Below are 19,578 nucleotides of genomic sequence, written 5' to 3' on the forward strand. Positions count from 1 at the left end.
TATTAATCGTATCTTTTAAACAGTTTAATCAAAACATCTAGACTGGTTTTGACAACAGAGTACCATGGCTTAGCCAATTTAATACATAAAATTCACCATCACGGCAATGGAACCCCCATGAGATGCCCTGGCGCTCAGGCCTGCACACTGGACGGCGGCTCCTCTGTTGCTGCTGGGAACAGTGAACATGGCCACCCAGGGCCAGCCTTGGGCCAAGTGCCATGGGAGAAGCTGGCTTCTGTCCCTGGAATGGGGAAAGATGGAGAACTCACCCCTTCAGTAAGCCCCTTGGCCCTCCTGAGTCAACGGCTTTGTAAACCTCAGTCATTCTGTGAGGGCAGCCTCCAGCTCCCTCTCCGAGTGAGTTCAGCTCTGAAGAGAGAGGAGAGATTTTTTTCTTACTTCTATACCCAAAGACCTAGGAAAGCCTGGATTCTAAACTCACCCCTCAACCATGAGCAACCAGAAGACGAGGCAGGAATCTGTCTGGCCATTCGTAACAAAGTGATGGCTTTGTACCCAATGGCCATCTTCACGATTCCCCATTGCTAGGAATAGAGAAATTCTAGAAGGGGGTGCCCAGTTGAGATTTAGATGGAATTTAGTTTTAAGGACATATAAATAAAAACTGCTTAAAAAAAAAGAGGATATCTGTACAGGGTGTATAAAAATAGACAAGTGATTAACTGCCCTCTCCTCTGGCCTGGGTCTCTACTTGTTCTTCACCCTCTTATCAGACTGGGCTTTTTAAAGCACAGTTCTGATCATGTGATTCCCTTGCTTAAAATCCTTTCCTGGCTCCTTGTCGCTCATGGCGGTTTTCTACAACGTGGTGTGTAACATACCAGATGGCTTTATGTGACATAGAGGTGAATGTTCTATTTTAGTCGTTAATAAGAAGCAAGAAGGTTTTCCATTTTTGGTAGTAGAACATAATTAATTTATTTCTTAGCTGTTCTGAAGAAAACCATTAGGTAAATAGTGATCCAGATGGTGGAAAATGGCAGTAGTCAGGCAGGTGGACTCAAACTAAATTTGGGGAATGGCATGGCATGGGGGTCCTGAGGCTCTCTTTCCTGCCAGCCCTTCCTGTCCTCTCTCCTGGACGCCTCCCCTTGTTGTGGGAGAACAGCAAAGAGCCAGCAATTCTCAGGACTACACCTGTTTTTAGGTGGCCAGTCTTACTGCCTGAAATGTTATGCCTACGATCACGTCTGATTGGAAAACTCCTATTTATCTTTCAAAACCCAGCTAAGGAGTCACCACTTTCCTGAAGCTTTCTCTGAACACTCCCCTCCCATGAGCCCTGCCAGAGTTGATCCCCCCATCCCTGTGAGCCTCATTCCAGGATGACAGGCAGACCTTGTTTTACTGTGCTCCACTTTTTTCTGCTTCACATATATTGCGTTTTTTTGCAAATTGAAAATCTGTGTATGTGGAGCAAGTCTCATGGAGTCATTTTTTCCAACAGCATCTGTTCACTTCTGGTCTCTGTGTCACATTTTGATAATTCTCACAGTATTTCCAACATTTTCATTGTTGTTATATTTGTTACGGTGATCTGTGATCAGTGATCTTTGATGTTACTATTGTAATTGTTTTGGGGAGCCTTGAACAATGGTGACTTTGATCAATAAACGTGTGTGTGTTCTGACTGCTTCACCCCACAGCCACACCAACCTTCCCAACCATCCCCTTGACCAGCCAGCAGCCATCAACACCTAGGCAAGACCCTCCAGCCACAAAAAGATTATGACTAATATGATGAAAGCTCAGATGATGGATAGCAACTTTTAGCAGTAAAGTATTTTTTAATTAAGACATTAAAGTATTTTTAATTAAGTTTTTAATATTAAGCTCACTTAATAGACTACAGGATAGTGTAAACATAACTTTTATGCACTGCACCAAACAATTCGTATGACTGGCATTATTATGATTTTCACCTTGCTGTGGTGGCCTGGCACAAACCCGCAGTATCCCCAAGGCGTGCCTGTGACGGCCTCGTGGCAGATGCCCTGTGCGGTTTGGGCGCCAACAGCCAAGACGCTCAGGCAGCAGGATCTGAGAAAAAGTGCCCTATGTGCTGGACTGGCAGCAGAGACTGGTGCCCAGGGTCAAGCTGTGTGAGAAGAGGAGTTACCTGTGCCCCGTGCCAAGTCCCAAGAGTCCGAATCAATATCACTGTTTTCACAGACAGAAGCTCTCCTTCTGCTACTGCCAGTGGGCATGGGTGATGGAGGCAGGGATGGAGTTAAGACCAAGCCTGTGTCAACTCCATGGCTTCTGTGCCACTGGAGCAAGGATGCCTAGGGGAGCCTAGGCTTGACTTCCATATATCAGTGGGGAGCAGACAGGCTTCCAGTGCAAGAACCCTGACCCCTGAGAACAAATCTTGTTTCTGTCACATATGGCTCTACCACCTGGGCTCAAGCACGTGGTTGCCTGCCTATGAAGTGGGTCTAAGGAATGGACCCAGTAACTGCTTTGCATGGACAGCCTCATTTTCTGTCTGGCTCTGCCCTTTCCTCCACTGCAGGGTTGGGTCTGTCAATCAAGGGGGGAGCCCCATAACCAGCTGGCCGATCAAAGCCCCATGTCCAAGCTGTGGTGCTTGGTCCTGGATGGCCCATTAACAGTCCTTTTGGGGTAACTGATATGGACCCAGGGAGAGAGGAGGCCTCTTAATCTGAGGTCAGGATGAGGCATGAAGGTGGTCCAGAGAATAAAGTCAGACCCTGGGAAAGTAGAATTGAAGAGAGGGAAAGAGGGATTGAGAAAGAAGGAAGGAAAGGTTTGAAGCCATGGACACAGCCTCTGGCATAGGTGGCCTCCGCCCCTCAGAGTGAGAGTCCTGACTTAACACTGAAGGTTAAAGGCACTAGCCATGCAAAAGAAGCTCTTGATTAGGGCCTGGCCCTGAGTAGCCCAGTAAGTAAGAATTATCCTCACTGCCACTGCCACCCACTTCTTCCCAGGAGACCAGCAGGGCAGGTGGTCCTGTCTCAAGGCACAGAAGCTCCAAGCAAGCCTGCCTCTCCCCTGAGAGTTATCTTGGTGTTATCTAATTTGGGCCAGGCACAGAGAATCCCATGGCTCTGTTTAGATGCTATCAATGCTTTCTGGACCTATGGACCCTGGCCAAGGAGACACTGTGAAGGGTGGGGTGGGCTGCCAGCACCTTCTACAGAGAACCTGTCATGACTTACAGGCCACCAAGCTAGGGCTGGCTGCTATTTCATGTGGACAGAGGCCTGCTCCCGGACACTGAAGAGAAGAACAGCCAGACTTTGGTCCTAAGCCAGCTGTGGGCCAGGATCACTCTTCATGCTGCTGGGGCCTTAGCCACCCACACCCAGAAGAGAGCTCCTTCTGGCACATGGTGGACAATGGAAAAAGCAGAGCTCCTGCCCCCACCCCCTTATTTCATTCTACATTTTCTAAGATTGAAACGTAAGTTTCATAAAGTAAAATGCACAAATCTTACTTACATATCCTCCCTTTCAACAAACACCCTGATTAAGACCAGAGGCACTTCCACCACCTGAGACAATCTGACTGCTATCATTGCAGCATTGGCTATGTCGTCGAACTTCACAAAAATGGATCCATACAGTATACAGTCCTTTGCATCCAGTTGCCTTTTGCTCAGCTTATTTCTGAGATTCATCCAAGTTTACATGGATCAAGAGTCTGTTCTTTTTCGATGCTGCATACATTTCCATCATGTGACTATGCCGTATTGTGGATTGTGTCTTGACAGACATGTAATAAGATATATGGGTTGTGTCTTGTTTTTAGCGATCCCAAATAAAACTTATAAACACTTTGGTGGACATTTGCAATTACTTCTCTTTGGTAAACACCTAGGAGTGGAGTCGCTGGGTGATTTGGGAGGTAAATGTTAAATTTTACTAGAAAATTCTGAAACCTTTTCCATAGTCACTGTACCATTTTTGCATTCCTACCAGCAGTGAGGGTTACATTTTCTCTACAACTTTGTCAACATTTGGTATTGTCTGTCTTTTTAATTTTAGCCATTTGAGTGTACATATAATGATGTCTCACTTGTGGTTTTAATTTGTATTTGCTTCATTCTGTCACATATGGCTTTGCCACCTGGACTCAGGCATGTGGTTGCCTTCCTATGAAGTGGGTCTAAGAAATGGACCCGGTAACTGCTCTGCATGAACAGCCTCATTTTCTGTCTGGCTCTGCCCTTTACTCTACTGCAGGAGGTGGGCCTGTCAATTAAGCAGGGAGCCCCATAACCAGCTGGCAGATTTAATTTATATGTAATTTATAATTTATATTTATATATATTTATATATAAAACTTGTGGTTTTGATTTAATTTATATTTATATTATATTGGGTTGAGAACACTTGCATGTGCTTTTTGGCCATTTAAATATCCTCTTTTATGAAGTGTCTGGCCAGTTGAGCCTTTTGCCCTTGAAAAATATTTTTTTGCCAAAATAAATAGGCATTATTACTTACCTACTGGCAGCAATATGAAAATTACCAGGAGTTATACTTTTATCCCTTCCAGATTAAATTAAAACTATAATTTTTTAAATAACTGGTATAAAAGGTAAGAAACAAAAATCAGTATAAAAAAATATCCCTCCAACCAGTTAGGTATCAAAAAAAAAAACACAGATTTCTTCTATTATGATGAGAATAAAAAAGATACAGTTTAAACAAGATCTGAAGTAAAAAAATTTAAAGTCTTTAACTGGACAAAAGATTGGAAGTTAATTAGAACAACTTTCAGGTAGAGAATACCATTTACTCATTTTCTAGATCCATTAGAATAGTTATATTTCCAGCAAAACTAACAGGGATTCTGAGTTGTAATATCAGATAATGGAATTTGGGCAAGCAACTCTTAACCTCACTTTCTTGAATGTATAATACATGTGTGTATGTTGCAAGGGGGGAGGTTAGGGACCCCCAAGATGGTCCACAGTTGGGCACCATCAGCAAGATGCACTGGGATCTGAAATCCCTCTTCACTGGGCTTCTGGAGTTTTCTTGGCAGTCTGTTTTTCTTTTGCCATTTTTGCTAGTGTTGTACTAAAACCTGTTTTAATCCCACAAGGAAAGGCAGGTGATTATGTTTTCTTCTGACATTTTCAATCTTGTATCATGTGAGTTTCTGTTCTTCTCCAATAGCATCTGATTTGGGGCAACCTCTGACTGAGTAGCACTTAACATATTCTTGTGTCTGGGTTCCTCCTCTAACTGGTTGTCTTTTTCACTTGACTATCTTCATTTAGACATCATTTTCTACTCGACACAATGGCCATCAGACTAAGTCTAATTTTGTCTTCCTTATACTTTTGTATTCTTTTTTCTTAGAGCCTCCACAGCCATCCATTTGTCTCGATTACATGTCCCTAAACCAATCCGTTTTCCCTTCGATCACCTTTTTTACACAGCCTTTCCCCAACAGGAGCACATTTCACAAAAAGAAAACATCTCCCCTATTTGCTCAAGTCGACCTCAACTCCAGACGTTTGCTGTCTGACAAAACTGTTGGGAGCTTGTCAAATCACTGTCATGCTCCTCACAGCTGCCTCAAACCTTGTGAAAATTCTTCAGTCATCGATAATATCTCCCCTAGGTTGACATAGTTCCAGAGCACATTTAGTGTGATGGTTAATTTTGTGTCAACTTGGCCACAGTACCTACATATTTGGTCAAACATTATTCTGGATGTTTCTCTAAGGGTGTTTTTAGATCTTTATACATTTTTGTTGGCAGACTTCAAGTATAGCAGATTGCTGTCCATGGTGTGGGTGGGTCTTATCCAATCAGTGGAAGACCTGAAGAGAACAAAAGTCTGACCTCCCAAGAGCAAGAAGGAACTCTGCCAGGAGACTGCCTTTGGACTTGAGCTGCAGCATCGCCTCTCCCTGGATCTCCAGCCTGCCAACCCACCCTGAGGATTTTGAACTTGCTGGCCTCCAAAGTCATGTGAGCCATTTCCTTAAAATAAATCTCTTATATAAATCCCTATTTGTATCTATATCTATAGCTACATCTACAACTCTATCTAATCTATATTTCTACACACACATTATTGGTTCTGTGTCTCTGGAGAATCCTGAGTAATACATTTGGCAAAAAGTGTCATGGCCAGTTTGGGGTCCCGAACCACAGGGTCTACTGGTTCTTCCGGTTGCCACTTAAAAAGAAAATTGAACCTATGAACTGGCTTTAATTTTTCAAAATTCTCTGTTCCCAAACTCTTTATCTCCCTGGGATCAACAAGGCTGAGGAACATCCTCTCTCTGCTAGTCAGGGGCACCCCTCGGGTAGAAAGGCCCTTTCCAAACCTGGAACAGCTCCTGCTTCAACTTGCATAGCTTCCCAAAAGCCATCCCCTCTTGAAAATTTGTTTTAACAGAAATTGATTTAGGGGCATGCAGTCAAGACTATTGATTAGGGGCATGCAATGGTGACTAACATGATGGAATCTCTATACATTCTGGATCTGAATCCTTGGTCTGATGTATAGTGAGTGAAAAGTTTCTTAGAGTTTCTCTGGTTTCTCAGTATGTAGTAGGCCTTTTGTCTTTCTTAATGATGCCTTTTAATAAACAGAAGTTTGAATTTTGATAAAATCATGTTTACTTTTTTTATATTTTATGGTTACTGCTTTTTTGTGTCCTAAGAAATCTTTGCCCACCCCAATGGCACAACAACATTCTTTCTTTAAGAAGCTTTATAGTTGTAGTTTTACACTAAGGTTTATGATCCATTTCAGTTAATTTTAGTGTGTGGTGTGAGGTAGGGATCAAAATTTTTATTTCTCTCTAGGATGTCTGGTTGCTTCAGGGATATTTATTGAAAAGAACTTCCTTTCCCCCATTGCATTATATTGGCATCATTTATCAAAATCAATTGCCTGTAGGTGTAACCATTTTTATCTAAGAGCCCTTGGGTGGGTGGGAGTGTGCATTTGTTCTGAGTCACTATTACCTGGACATGAAGGTATAAGACTTGTCCTAAGTCCATCTGTATTTCAGATGAGTGATCCTCCTAGTGCTAAGATACCTGGTCACTGGCCATTTCCCAGTCATCTTTGTGAATTACTATTGGAAAGTTTTAAGTTACAGTCAAACCTTGGCTTTGTCATTGAATATTTGAGGCATATCTTGACCACTCCCTGGCCTCAATTTCATTATTGGTAAAATAGCTAAATGGCAATAACTGGTATACAAACTGTTGCAGGATCAATGGGATAACAATGCAATGAAAACACTGGTTATTGCCTCTTTCTTTCTTATCACTGGGAACTCCTTGAGAGCAGAGACCATGTGTCTTATGAATTTCTGAATGTCCCTGAAAGGATATCTAGCACATGATATATGCTTATTAAATATATGAAGAATGAAAAATATTCTTTTAGATAGTTTAGACATAACCATTTTTTGGCAGCCTGCTGTGATTTATTGCTACCAAATACAGTGGACAATCTGTCTTCATCTTATTTGACACAACTGACCACTTCTCCTTTCTAATGCCCCTTATTCTCTTTGCTCCCAGAACATCACACATTCCTTGCTTCCCGCCTACTGCACTGACTGCTTCCTCCTTTTCACTTTTCTTGGTTGCGTCTATTGCCTCTGCTGCAAGCCCTGCCCTACCCACGGTTCATTCCCACCCTCCCCCCTTTTCTTCTCTCTGCACACTGCTTCCCCAGGGGATCTCACCCCCTCTTGTGTCTTAAGTACTGTCTGTATGCTCACGACTCCCTATATCCATCCAGGGTCCATTCTCATGTATACATGGTCTGCCCTACTTGGATTTTAACATGTGTTTGAAATTAAAATTTGTCCCAAACACAGCGCAAGATTGTCCCAAGTCTGATTTTACCTCATTCTTTTCTATCTTGGCTTTTCAAGTTTCTCAGGACAAAATTCTATGAGTCAGCCGTGGTTCTTCTCCTTCTCTTCACTCTTTCCATCAAGCTCTTCATTAAGTTAGACTCTACCTCTGAAACAATTTCTGAATGTACCTATTTCTTTTATGCTTACTAGCACCACTCAAGTCCAACTCACCACCCTGTATTGCCTGGGCTTCGGCAGTGGACTTGGAGCTGGACTCTAAGCTTCCTCTCTTGAAGGATCTTATCACTCCTCCCATGCAAAACCCTGTCTTAGACTAAAGTCTATACTCCTTACCCTAGTCCAAGTTCTGTGTAAAGAGTCCCTGCCTGCTTCCTTGACTTTGTGGACAAATGGGTTTATCTATAGGGAAACGTGGAGGATTAGAACACAGCATCCCCAACATCTAGGAGGCCCAGCCTTCTATACAGTTATGTAACACCCTGAAGTTTCCAGAGGCATCCAGTTGAGTCTAGGTTTGTCCGCTCCTCCAGAAAATATCAATGGAAACTGCATACATCTTGCAAATGAACATCTACAGTATTAATTATCTAGAAAATACTGATGACCAGTGGCTCTAAAGGTAATTATAAAGCAGTAGTGACCAGTAGTTGTGGGGAATAGCGATGTGGGAGTAGCAGAAAACAATGACTAAGTGGTCACTGGTAAGTGGTGGTGACCCAGCAGTCATGGTGAGGCAGCTACTGAGCTGAGGAAAGCATGTGGTTCCTCTGGCCAGACTGGCCCAGGTTTGAATCTTTGCTCTTCCCTGGCCAACTGAGCCGGAGGGCATGTGAGCTGCTAGTGCTCTCTGAGCTCCACTGGTAACATGGGTGACACTGACCTTAGGAGTTCCCTGGAATGGCCCTCAGCATCCTTTTCAGAATAGGACAGGAGCACAGGGCTGCTCACTTCCCCTTCCCCTCAGATACAAAGTACAGTGGTTCCCTAAGGATGTTACAAAACAGGGATGAGGTAGAGATGATGAGGGGTGGGCTGTATAATGCCAGGCCTGCTGGTGTTCTGCCCCTCCACCCACCATGGTGTGGTTAATTCTAGAAGAGGCTTTTCAGAGTTCCAAGGTTTTTCTGGCAAGAAGTACACTACTGCTTTAGATGGCTGCTCCCTGGCAGGACCATCTTAGTGACAACACCTGGCCCATTTGGGTGCCAAGAACAGCCCTTAAATCTGGGCCCCTTCATAGTGGTTACGTTGGGAGGTTTGCTTAGGGAAGCAGAAAAGGGAAGGAGAGACTGAGCATAATATTGGAATCATTCTCTAGTGAGAACAAGCTCTCTATTGAGTAGAAAAAGAAACATCTTAAAAGTTAGGAGATTACAAGAATAGAAAAGAGGTGTATCTCAAAGATTATTTAAAAGTGATCAAAATGAAGACCATTATTTATTTTTGAACAAACAACCTAGGGGATAGTAGAAAGTTTTGACATTGATGTAGTTGTAGGGAACTCTAATTTGTGGTCAGCTCTAGGTACTTTCCACACCCATGAACCACCACACTGACTTAACTCCAGCCGAGTTCAATTTCAGATTCTCTAAACCAAAGAGAAAAGCCCCAAGTTGGGTAAACTGGCAGCTGCATACTATACATAACCCAGATCTGAAATGTTTAAGAAGTGCGTGTAAACAACCATGTTCTGGGGGTTTCGAATATTGTCTCTTTCTCACAGTGATGAGCAGAACGTCGCACAGGTGTTGTTAGTTAAATGTGTAGATTTTGTGTGCACCTGTTTGCAGGCTAGGTGAAAAACAGTCCTATGAGGGTCTTGATAGCTTCCCTTGCCTTATTTATTTTTTGAAGCAGATTGAATGCAGTATAATTGACATACAAAAACCTTGCAAATATTTAGTGTACAAGTTTCCAGAGGCATCCAATTAAGACCCAACAATAGAATGAACATCTCCATCAGCCGCTGGAAGTTTCCTCATGCGCCTTTGTAATCTCTCCCAGGCCTCCCTTCCCTTTCCTCCTTCTTCCCTACTTGCTTGTTTGATGTCACTATAGAATTTCATTTTCTACAGTTTCATATGAATGCAATATGCAGCATGCAGTCTTTTCTCTTTGGTCCGACTTCTTCCATTCATAATTGTTTTTTGAGATTTATCCATATTGTGTTTATCAACGAACTCTTTCTTTTCTTTTTTCCTTGTACTGAGTAGTAGTCCATTGTATGGATGTACCACGATTTGTTTTTCCATTCATCTGTCAATGGAAATTTAGATTGCTGCCAGTTTTAGGCTATTCCAAATAAAGCAGCCATGCACATTTGCGTATAAGTCTTTGTATGGACACTGCATCTTTTTTTTTCTCTTGGCACTGAATGTCTGGGACATATAGTAGGTGCATTATTTAACTTTCTGAGAAGCTTTAAACTGTTTTTCCAAAGTGGCTTTGTCATTTTACACTCCCAGCAGCAGTGTATGAGGATTCAGATTCCTCCACATCCTTGCCAGTATTTGGTAGGGTCAATCTTTTTAATTTTAGCTAATCTAAAATATGTGTAGTGGTATACATTGTGAGTTTAATTTGCCTTTCCCTAATAACTAATAGTGTTGAGCATGTTTTCATGTGCCTATTCCCATTCATATAACTTCTTTGGAAAAATGTTCAAATCTTTTGTCCAGTTTGTTTTTAACTGGAATATCTGTTTTCTTATTATTGAGTTTTAAGAATGTATTATCTTTTCTATATGTGAGTGCATTATCTACTTGGCAAAAATTTTCTCCCAATCTGTGATTTATCTTTTCATCATCTTAATAGTGTCTTTCAAAGAGCAGAAGTTTTTAATTTTTATAAATTCCAATTTGTCAACTTAGTTTTTATGGATTGTTCTTTTGATGTCATACCTAAAAACTCTTTGTCTAACCCAAGATCACAAAGATTTTCTCCTATGTTTTCCTCTAGAGGTTTATACTTTCAGATTTTACATCGAGTGCTGTAATTTATGTTGAATTTTTAAAATATGATGTAAGTTTTGGCCTCAAGTTGTTTTTTGTTGTTGTTTTTGCATTTGCACATCCAGTTGTTCCAGTGCCATTTGTTCAAAAGGTTGTCCTTTCTCCATTGAATTGCTTTTGCATCTTTGTCAAAAACCAGCTGTCCAAATTTGTGTGTGTGTGTATGTGTATTTCAGGTATACGATATATAGAAACACAATGATATTTTATGTTTTCCTGTGTACTGCAACCTTGCTAAGTTCACTTTTTAGTAATTAATTTGTAGATTCCTGTCAATTTTGTACATATAGAATTATGTCAACTGTTACTCTTTCCAGTCTGTGCCATTTTTTTTTTCTTGCTGTGTTGTGCTGGCTAGCACTTCCAGTACAACATTGAATAGAAATGGTTAAGAACAAACATTCTTGTCTTGTTTATGACCTTAGGATGAGAAAATTTCATCTTTCACTGTGAAATATGACAGCTATGTAGGTCTTTCATAGCTTCCCTTAAATAGGATAAGAAGCGTTCTTCTATTCCTAATTTTCTAGGAGTTTTAAATCAGGAATGGGTGTTAGATATTGCCAAGTTTTTTTCTACAGCTATTGAGAAGATCACATGGTTTTTCTTTTGTGGATAATAGAGTGACTTATACTGCTTGGATTTTAGCTATCAAACCTTGCATTGCTGAGATAAGCCCCATTTGGTCATGATGTTTTATCCTTTTTATATATTGCTAGATTGAATTTGTTATATTTTCTTTAGAAATGTTGCCTTTTATTCATGAAAATTACTATTGTGTAGTTTTCTTTTTTGGTTTTGGAATCAGGACAATGCTGGGCTCACAGCATGAGTTGGAAGTATTCACTTTTTAACTTTCTGAAAGAGTTTGTGAAGATTGTTATTCCTTCTTCCTTAATGTTTGGTAGAGTTCACTAGGGAAGACATCTCTGCCTGAAATTTTCTTCATGAGTATATTTTAACTAAAAAGTCAGTTTTTTCCATAGATTGAAGGCTATACAAGCTGTTTCTTTTTGAGTGCACTCTGGTAATTTGTATCTTTAAAGGAATTTGTCCAATTCATGTAAGTGTTTTCTAATTTATAGACTTAAAGTTGTTCATAATATTTCCTTACTATCCTTTTAATATCTGTAGAGTCAGAGAGATATCAACCTCTATCATTCTCGCTATTGGCTAATTTGTGTCTTAAATAATTTTTCCTGATCAGGTTGACTAGAGGTTTTTAAATCTTATTAATTAACTTAAAGAACTAGCTTCTGATTTGTTGACTTTTTTATTGTTTTTCTGTTTTCTATTTCATTGATTTTTCAGTTTTATTTTTATCATTTCCCTTTTAATTATCACTTGGGTTTAATTTGCTCTTCTTTCCTACCTTTTTCAAGTATAAGTTGAAGCCATTGACTTGAGACCTTTCCTTTTTTTAAAAAATAGACTATTTATCTCAACTCCTTTTATCTATTTCATCATGTCTGGCTATCAGAAAAACAATTACAAGACATACTAAAAGGCAAAAACAAAAGCAAAACAAAACAAAAACCCCACAGTTTGAAGAGATTGAGCAAGCATCAGAACCAGACTCAGGTCTGGTAAGAATAGTTTTGCTGGGTATAGAATTCGGAGTTGACAATTCTCTTCTTTCAGAATTTGTAAAATGTGCCATTTATTTCTGGCTTCCGTGGTTTCAGATGAGAAATGGTTGTCATTTGAATAATTTTATAAGTGATACACTGTTTCTCTCTAACCTCTTTTAATACTTTATTCTTTGTCTTTAATTTTAAAAAGTTGACTGTAATTCAACTCAGTGTGGATTTATTTAGACTTATTTTTGCTTGAAATTTTTTCCACTTTTTGAATCTATAGGTTTTGCCTTTTGCCAAATTTGGGGATTTTTCTTGCCATTGTTTATTTGAAATTTTTTTCAGCTCCACACTTCCTCCTCTTCTCTGGGACTCTCATGATACCAGTGCTGGATCCTTTGTTATCATCCCACAGATCACTCAGACACTGTTTTTTTTGTGGGTTTTTTTTTTTCAGTCTATTTTCTTTCTATTGTTAAGATTGGGCAATTTCTAGTTATGTCTTCAACTTCACTGATTCATTCCTTGTTGTCTCCAAACTACTATTGAGCCCATCCTCTGAGTTTTTGTTTCAGTTATTGAATTTTTCAGTTTTAGAATTTCCAACTGGTTCTTTTTCTAATATCTTATGTTCTTTTGCTTGGAGTTTCTATTTTTTCCTTTGTTTCAAGAGTATTTAAACTGCTCATTGAATAATTTTAATGTTTGCTGCTTTAAAATGCTCTTAAATTCCAACATCTGAGTCATCTTGGTGTAAGCATTTGTTGATTGTATTTTCTCATTCAAGTTGTGATTGTCCTGATTCTTGGTATGACAAATGACTTTTTATCCTGGACATTTTGACTACTATGTTGTTTGATTCTGGATCCTAGTTGAACTTCCTTTTCACAGGCAATTACCCTGTTTAAGTACAGGGCATAGGTTGTGGTAGCGGTGGGTGTTCAATTCCCCTCAGCCTACCTAGAATCTCCCTGATGAAAATAGAGCATCAACTCCATCCTCTTGTTGCCACTGAGTGGATATAAGCTCAGCCCCTCCAAGCTCTATTGACATGGTGGTCTTCACAACACCTCATTCTACCCTGTTGCTGCTGGGTAAGGATGGAACCTCAGCTTCTGTATGGGCCCTGCTGATACCAGGGATAGAAAAGCAGAATGCCAACTGGCCCCACCTCATACTGCCTCAGTCTTGTTGATGCCAGTTGGGGTAGAGGCTCAGCTCCTTACTGGACCCCTGTAGTGCACCCCCTGCAGGGGACTTGAAGTGCCACCTGCTCCTGCCATATGGGGAGTGAACCATAAGCTCTCCACTCACCCTGACTGAATCCTTTGAGCAGGAGCATGGGATGAGAGTGAGGGGAGCACAGCTATTCTATGGGTGTTTGGCTGGACAAGGCAGAAAATGGTCCAACAAGAGTATCTGTTGTTATGTTACCTTTTACTTATTCTTTGACTGGGGGAAGCAGGCTTTTCTTGGAGCTCTTTTTGTCTGTGCCTGTTGACAGTTTGGGGTTGCAGGTATCCCATTCATAATGGATAGCAGAACAACAAACAAAAAAACAGGGAACCTACCACTTTGTGTTCCTCCAGTCCTATGGCTCTTGGGTTCACTTTATTCTTTATCTTTCTCAGAGTCTTCCTGTGTTTGCTGCATTTTTTTGTATCCAGGGATTTCTAGTTGTAAGAGGATAGGACCTGGGAAGAATGGGGCTACTCAGTCTTGGCTGGAACTGGATGTCTTCAATGATCCATACAAGACAATAAATAATAAGATAAAATTCCTATGTATTTACTCACATGCATAACCATTTCTAATACTCTTTATTCCTTCATGCAGATCCATATTTCCATCTGATGACATTTTTTCTTCTGTCTGAAGGACTTGCTCTTACATTTCTTGAAGTGTGAATCTGCTGCTGAAGAATTCTTTCAGCGTTTGTGTGTCTGCAGAAGTCTATATTTCATCTGCATTTTTGAAAGATTTCTTTTTAGGCACTAAATTCTAAGTTGATAAGATTTTTTTCTTTGAGAATATTATAGGAGATATACTTATGAAATTATTATGGGAGTAGTGTGAAGATAAAGTATGCTACAGAGTTTTATAAAAATTCACAGATGTACACTCATTGTAAAATAATCACCCATTAAAGGAAAGCAAAATCTAGAAAATAAGTTTCCTCTCTATTCACAGCCCTCGGGATCATGACTTTCAATGGCTGAGTAAGCCATTCTGAGAAAACAATAAAACAAGCAAACTTTATACCTAGAAAGAAACTAGAAGGAAACAAAATTTTAACTATATTTCCCTTTGTGTTGTAGGACTATTAATTATTCATTTTCTTCCTATTTTTCTAGGCTTTTTCCACCCAACATTTTCCCTAACATGTACAGCTTTTACAACGGAAATAGTTTTATTATATTAAAAAATAATAAATAGAAGTTCTAGGATAGGCAACTAAATTAACTATGGTGAAAATTCATAACAGTGGTTGCCTTGGGAGAAGGGAGATAGAGATCAACTGTGAGTGGGCACAAGGCACTTTTTTTGGGTGATGGGAATGTTTTGTATCTTGATGGGATATTTTTTATAGGGGCATATCTATTTTTCAAAATTTTAATGTTAATATTTGTGCATTTCATGGTATATAAATTTTATCTCAAAACCAAAAAGAATTGTATTATAAATTAATTTGGTTGAGGTGGTGGCAGACCATAGATGAAGGTAAAGATAAAAGCAGAATGGCAGAAAGTGGATAATTATGGAAGCAGATGCTGGGTACACTGGGCTTCATTAGACTCTTCTGCTTACTCTGTACATATTTGAAATTTTCACAATAACAAGTGAAAACAAATGCATAGTCCCTCTGATCTAGAGAAATGCTGACCACTTTCTTTATATTCAGAGAAAACAAAAACAAGGATGAAACAAGAATAAATTTTTATAAGATCTTAGTGCCTGATCATCTTTAACATTCCATCTTTATTGGTTTTTTAATTGTAAAAGGAATATACACTCATTGTATTATTATCACCCATTAAAGGAAAGCAAAATCTAAAAAATGAGTTTCCTCTCTATTCACAGCCCTAGGGATCACTACTCTCATTGGCTGAGTAAGCCATTCAGATTTTTTGCATGTATGTGTGTGTGCATGTGTAGGCATGTGGTATGTGAGGATGCTGACGGAACTGGCATTATAGCGTACCTGTAATTCTGCTGCTTCCTCTTTTTCACCTAAGCATTCTACTTGGACATCTTTATAAAACAGAATAAACAGCTGTTGAGAAGCAAAAGGTAAAACCACATGAAAAGGCAGGTCCTTTCTCTTTGGATTCCAAGTGATGCCAGTTTTATCCATATTTTAAGATCTGACATGATTTTAAATATGGGCTTTTTACCTAAGTATGTAATGTTACATCAACATTAAGCTTTTTAATCTAAGGATTTAAAAAACCCCACCAAAACCTGATAGCAGTAAAAATAACCCTAATAATGAGACCCCAAAGTTCTGTGGTTGCAGTCAGCCAGCCCTCCACGCCTCTGGTGAGCAGAAGGCACCTGGGCTCTGCATCTGAAGGACGCGTGGAGTGGAATGACTCAGCAAAGTACAGGCCTGAGGAGCAGCGAGGAGGCTGACCAAGATTGATTGCCCTTAGGAGAAGCAAGCTTCTCAGCTGGCTGATCGCCCTTTTGAGATAATGAAAGTGTTTTAGGTTCCTCTTTGTCCATATGCAAATAAACTAGTGAGTTACAGTCACTCCCAGTGCAAAGCAGAGTGTAGAACACACATCATGAAGATGAAAGGGTTTCCCCTTGATTTTGCATAGTTTCTTGTCTGTACTTAACTCTAAAAAATATTTGCCTTCACCTGATTTACATTCAGATTTGTTTCTTGCTTGGTGGTCCCACATATAATAGGTTGTGCCTATTTAAAATCAGATGCCCCTGGTTTTGTAGCTCTGGTCCTAATAGAATATCAGACCCCAAGAATAAGAACCGATGTGTGGAGATAGGAGAGTAGATGGGGTGCTCCTTGTAGAACAGAACTCTGTCTTGGGCTTCTTTTGTATCCTACAAGGCTTAGCTCTAAGAAGCTCACACTGTCTGTATACATGCTTTCTGGTTGATTGATAAACTTTCTCAGTAGGGATTAGAGATGGTCCCTGATTTATAATGGTTTAACTTAACAATTGTTCAACTTCATGATGGTGTGGAAGTGATACGTATTCAGTACAAACCTGTGAGGAAAATGGAAGTTCCTGTGGCCAGGATCCTCACCTGAGCCTAAACTACTTGATGATGTAATTGGCCTACTGCTAGGCTACTGCTTCCACACCCATAGGCAATAAGATATTATTGACCAAGTCACTATATAAAGAGCTCTCCCCAGTGCTCTGGGCAGAGGCAGAGCCAAAGGAGGATCACAGACCTGCAGACTGCTGGATGCAGATGTGATTCTAGTGCTCTACATACTGCTGGGAGAATAAAGCCAGGTAATAAGCCCTTTTACCCCAAGAATGTTCCATTGTCATTCCTTGTTCTCACTGAATCCATAGTGAACTTGTCTGGGGCTGAAACCCATTGGCAAGATAAAACTGTACTTCAAATTTTGAATTTGGATCTTTTCCTGGGCTAGCGGTGTGCAGCACAATACTCTCTCCTGCTGCTGGGCAGCAGCGGTGAACCGCAGCTCCGTCAACCGCAGGATCACAAGGACAAACAACCGGTACACTTCCAGCCGTTCTGTATCAGTACAGCAATTCTGTATGCCTACAGCTATCCTACGGTTCACTTTCAGCACAGTATTCAGTGTTACAGGAGACAGCCACTACTTTATTATAAAATCAGCTTTGTGTTAGATGATTTTGTTCCACTAAAGGCTAATGTGAGCACATTTAAGAAGGGTCAGGCTAAGCTATAATATTCAGAAGGTTAGGTGTATTAAATGCATTTTCAACTTACAATATTTTCAACTATGATGGGTTTATCAGGATATAACCCTATGGTAAGTCAAGGAATATCTGTGTTTGAGAAAGTGTTGTGATGTTTCTAAGCTAGTTGCAGTAACACATGGCAAGTTCTGCTTGTGCAATGCCTGATCCAATTGAGACCATGTTGTACATCTTTAACACATTGCATAAAGCCTCATCATCCATCCATCCATCCATCCATCCATCCATCCATCCATCCATCTAACTCTTACTCCAGGGAGTACTGATCAAGGCTGCAGGTGCCCTATTCCCCTGGCCTGGTGATTCCTTCAACCCAAGCCTGCTCTCTGAAGACACAGTCATGAACACATCTCAAAGCCGTGCTCCCCCTCACTCCCACTGAAGGACCAGGGTGCCTTCTCCAGTTCCCCCAAGCCCAGGCACTGTGACTGTCCCTGTCCATGAGTGCCTCAAAGCCCTCACCCATCCCTTCTCCTTGGCCTCCTTCCTCACCAATTCCTTGGGACCTCTTTAGATATGATGTCATCCCCCTGATGTCACACCTCTGAGATCCTCGTGGGCCCTTGATGGATACGTTCAAAGACTGCTCATTTTAGAGCCAGAAGGCTTCCTAAGAAGGCCTTATGTGAGGTTCCCAACTTCTCCCCAGTTATGATCAGGGGTCACTTCCCCAGACTTCTCAGGATCTCAAGAAAATGCTGGGCCGCAAAGGCCTGTGCCTGCTTCTGTGCCCAGCCTGCACTCTGTCCTGTCCCAACGAAAGCAAGATCCAGTCCCTAGAAGGTCAGGCCACCCTGCCCTTCCTGAAAGGCTCCTTCTCACCCACTAGGGGAGGATTCTCAGTTGTCTTTTTTATTTCCACTGGGCAACCCTCAAATCTCTAAATAATATATGTTTTTTGTAATATCATATTACACCAAATTTGAGAAAGAAAAAATAACCCCACCCCTCCCATACCCAGACACACCATAGTTACATTGGGCTGGATTTTCTCAGGCTCCCCTTTCCTGGAAAGGTTGTGTCACACACTTGTCATCCTAATGCACACACCGTGTTGTGTCTTGTCACAAGCACTCCTCTGTGTGACTACATGGTTCTCACACCCATCATTTCAATACATAACACATTATCAAAACATTTTTCATGAACTATAATTTGAGCACTTTACACATCGATCAAAATGACAATTAACTCTGATGAAACTTTCCTCCATATCTTGGATTATTTTCTTTGAGAGAGGGTCATAGACTCTTGCAGTTCTTGACACATAATGATAAATTGCCCTCCATGGGAGACTGTGCAAATATAGACTGCCAAGAGCAATGTGTGAGGTAGTGACTTCACTATATCCCTGCCCACATTATGAACAGTCATGAAAATGTTAATTTTTGTTAATGTATTAGGCCCAAACATGTTCTTCGTTGATATTTCAATTTGATTGCTAATGTGAATATTGAGGGATTTTCTGGAGACTGGTTAAGTCACCAGGGCTCTCAGCCAGTTAGGTACCCTGCTGTCTTTCACTTTAATTTCTACCTTTGAAACATTTTGTCTTCTAGAATTGTTGCAAGCTCATCACCTCTAACTGTGCACCCCAGGCAAGCCATGCTTCCTAGAGCCCCTGTAGGCTTGCCACTTCTGACCACTGATACCAGGAACACGGGGTTTTGTAGACCCAGCTTCGTTTCTATTTTGAAGTGGCTCCTTCCTCTCTCAAAGAGGCCTTGATAACGGTTCTAACCTGTCATGATGGACTAGGTGCCTGTCTCCCTTGTCTTGAGGAGTTGCCTATTGGGCTGGACGTGGGCACCAGGTGTCACCTCCTTCTTGGCCACCCCCTTCATGACTTCTCTACCTGGAATGCCCAGTGGGCACTATCCTGGGAAAGCCTTTGATTCACCTGGACTGTGTTTTGGTCACAGGTCAGTGGCACCGAAGGAGCACCCGGCAGCAAGGCCCCTTGAGGGCTGGTGGCCTCACCAAAGAAGGGTCTAAACCACTCGTCCCCTCTGACCACCACCATAGCACCATGCTTGGCCCCTCGGCTGAGAAGGTGAGCCAGGAGGGGACCAGAGTCTTTCTAATCCAAGCATTATGGGACAAAGGGGAGGTCTTGGCACACAAAATGTGTCCCCTGTCTTGAGGCAGAGCCAAATGCACTTGGTGTGCACAATTAACAA

At 41.0% G+C, this 19,578-nt stretch overlaps 1 long non-coding RNA gene across 1 annotated transcript in view; it reads right to left on the reverse strand.

Moving 5' to 3' along the window:
• Window positions 1-240: 240 nt before the first annotated feature.
• Window positions 241-19,578, reverse strand: part of LOC108394829 (uncharacterized) — a 269,317-nt gene continuing 249,979 nt past the window's right edge. Inside the window, exon 5 of the long non-coding RNA XR_005056961.2 lies at window positions 241-372. This is a non-coding gene — a long non-coding RNA (uncharacterized lncRNA). The remainder of the gene's footprint in view (window positions 373-19,578) is intronic.

The sequence above is a fragment of the Manis javanica genome, chromosome 1 (assembly GCF_040802235.1).
Source record: "Manis javanica isolate MJ-LG chromosome 1, MJ_LKY, whole genome shotgun sequence".
NCBI classification, from domain to species: domain Eukaryota; kingdom Metazoa; phylum Chordata; class Mammalia; order Pholidota; family Manidae; genus Manis; species Manis javanica.